The 3,321-nt window shown below is 30.4% G+C and overlaps 1 non-coding gene across 1 annotated transcript; it reads left to right on the top strand.

Annotated features, from left to right (window-relative positions):
• Nucleotides 1,874-1,945, top strand: TRNAG-UCC. The gene has a single exon. It is a non-coding gene; the product is annotated as a tRNA-Gly (tRNA).

The following is a 3,321-nucleotide window of genomic DNA, read 5'->3' as shown; positions in this document are numbered from 1 at the left end:
TGTCATGATAAAATAGATGTTATTCTTATTTAATGGAGAGTTGTAATAAAGTAAAAATAATGTGTGAAATCTAAATAAGGATGAAGAGATGCTCTAAACTTTATACTGATGGTAATTACAATGTTATATATGTTATTAAATTGCTATTATGTTAGTGTTATATATCTTACTGCTATACTTTTATCAGGTAAAGTAAACTTTCTTTGATTTCTTATTATTGAAGGACAAATGTTGAGATTATTATTATCCATATGATATCAATACAAATGCAAATGCATAAGGCAACCAAACTCCCTGTTTTAACAATATATATAGGTTATGTGAAAGGTTAAATGATTGAAAAGTAAAATATAAAGTATTAAAATTTAAGCAATAATTAGTTATCAAATTTGAGCAAGGTTGTGGGCTTGTAATGTTCCACCAAAGATGAGATGCTTAGTGTGGAGAATGTCCTTAGATGGTGTGCCAATAAGATTAAATTTTGCTAGATGTGGAGTCCTATGTGATCAAGATTCAACAAGGTGTGTTTTGTGATGTCATAGACGAATTCATAGACCATTTGTTCTTCAGTAATAAATGTTATGGCATTTGGCAAAAACTTTACTCTTGGTTTGGTCTTGTTTCTACTATCTCCAATAATGTTAAGAACAATTTCTTTTCTCATATGAACTTGCTCTGAATGGAGAAAAAAACTATACAACAGTGGATGTCCTTATGGTTCGTTACTATTTGGTCCTTATGGTAGATGAGAAACAAAGTTATTTTTGAGAGTTCTACCTTCAATCTAGATGAAGTAATGAATTTAATCTCTCTTCACTCTTGGAACCTTCTCCATACTCGTTTTCCTAGTTTTTGTTTCTCTTTTATGGAGTGGGTTGTCTACCCTTATAATTGTCTTCTTGGTTGTAACGTTTAATTGTCGTGAATAGGAGTGCCACTTGTTCTTCTAATCATTTTATTTTTATTATTAAATTTCTTTAGTTGATAAGAAAAATACTGCTGTGTAAGAATGTCTAAAATGAATAACAAATTTTGCTTTACAATACTATAATGTAGTTTACCATTAACATGTTACAAATTTAAGATAACCTTTCTATTACTTGATCTTGTATTAATCACTAATGATATGTTAATTGCATCGTTCATTTAACAAATATGGAGTTATTTAAGTATTTTTTACAAATAAATATAAGTTAACTTAAGTTCTTTTACTGTTCTTATTGTTCACTTAAGTTAACTTATAGGATGCAGCACAATAAATATAAAACAATATAAAGTGAAAGTTAGAAAGTATAAAACTATTTATGCAGAGGAGAATAGAATGTGCATTTATTGACAACAGAGGTTCAAAATATTAACCAGACAATAGTACATAACATGTTACAAAGTATGTAGAAACAAAGTATGAATTGCTATTCCTATAAATATAATATCACCAAATAACACAGGGTGTAATAGTTGACAATAGGACAGTCCGTAACATGCATGCGTTCATAACATCCTAAAATATAAAAAAATATTGAAAATTAATCTTACAAATACTATATTTCAGCAACAGGAGAATGGAATTGGAATTAATTGATAATATGAGATATTAATGCAATAGAGGTTATATAGTATGAATTAATTTATTTTGACATTTTTAAATGAATACACCACACAACTTGTAAATAGTAACTACGCAACAGTCCACCACATGCTAGAAAGCATGTAGAAAAAAGTACGAACTGATTTTTCTATCATTATAAAACAAAATATGAAATGATATTTCTATCATTATCAACCAAGTAAACTAAAATAAAATATTCATACATAAGAACCTTGTATAGTATACTATTATCTAGGTTTGTTGTCGGTAATTGCTCAACAACTAGCGTTTGTAGTCCAACGGTTAGGATAATTGCCTTCCAAGCAATAGACCCGGGTTCGACTCCCGGCAAACGCATGTTATGTTTTATTAAAAAAATGTCTGATAGTTCTGCTGTACACATGCTCCTTTTTATACTCTGACTTTTCTTTGTTCCCCAAAAACGAAGTGCAAACGAATTGTGAATTAGTGACGTAGGTCATAAAAGAATATTGTACATTATGATAAGGTACAACTCCATTATTTTTTTAACCCTTGCAAATCACTTTAGATTATTTTATCTCTATAAAAGAACGAGGTATGCTTAAATGCTAATATTTTTTCAACAAACGTAAGGGAAGAAAAATGAAAAGAATATACTTAATATATGTTATTATTGGAATATTGCTTATACTGGAACCTCATTCTTTTCAAGATTATTGTACATCAATTAAGGTACTACTCCAAGAAACAAATGAAATGTACCACCCTTTTCTTCATACGACTGAAACAAACTCCGCCATTTTATAAGCACATTTTTCTTCACATATTCGAAAACTGAAGATCAAGTTTGCCAACCCATCATTTGGCGATTGCTGTGCATTGACAGCAACAATAGTAATATCTTCACACAATGTCCATGGAGCAAGCAGGATGAACGAATTAGCAGAAAGTATGTTCTGAATCTAAATGCTTCGACTAATGTTGAAGATGATAATTACAAAAGCTCTTTATCTTCTACCAACCAAAAGCCATAATCACGAAATCACTTTATCTTCTTCTTGAAACCTAGGATATAGTTATTATGGATTATAACTTGCATTCCTCTAGTGTCCTTAACCCATGTCTTGTTCTTGAAATATAATCCGCCTATAGGGAATGCAGCCTGTGGCAGAAGGTACATATCCACCTACAGGAAGTCAAAGGAAAAAAAATCATAAAACCATATAGATTATTACATATCTAACTCTATCGCAGTCCAAATATATACACTGACTGCAATGCACATGAGGTTTAGAATGTATCTGAACATATAGAGATCACATGAGGTTTAGAATGTATCTGAACATATAGAGATCACATGTCCCCTATGCTATTATTATTCTCTATTCCGGATCAATTAGATTTTAACAAGTAATCAAAGTGTTACTTTTTGTTCCTACAAATTTTCTTTTTGTTTATGTGATAATATCTGATTGGTCCGAGACATGGAATGTGACACCCTTAGGAACAGGTGATCTTTATTTTATGTAATCCGTGTCATATGTTATCTTCTCAATGTGGCACAAGTAGACACATAAATGAGCTATGTGAGTTTGGAGTGTTACTTTAAACCTTTTATGGGCTTTAATGATTCGTAAGAATTCTTTAATTAGGACCTTAACATTATGATATTCACATGTGGTGAAAGAAGATGTTAACAAATACTTCGTTCCATTTTTGTTTCCCTTCTTCTTTGTTGCACTTTGTAGTTG

The sequence above is a fragment of the Lupinus angustifolius genome, chromosome LG01 (genome assembly GCF_001865875.1).
Source record: "Lupinus angustifolius cultivar Tanjil chromosome LG01, LupAngTanjil_v1.0, whole genome shotgun sequence".
Classification (NCBI taxonomy): Eukaryota; Viridiplantae; Streptophyta; class Magnoliopsida; order Fabales; family Fabaceae; genus Lupinus; species Lupinus angustifolius.
This window is presented reverse-complemented; position numbering and strand designations above follow the sequence as displayed.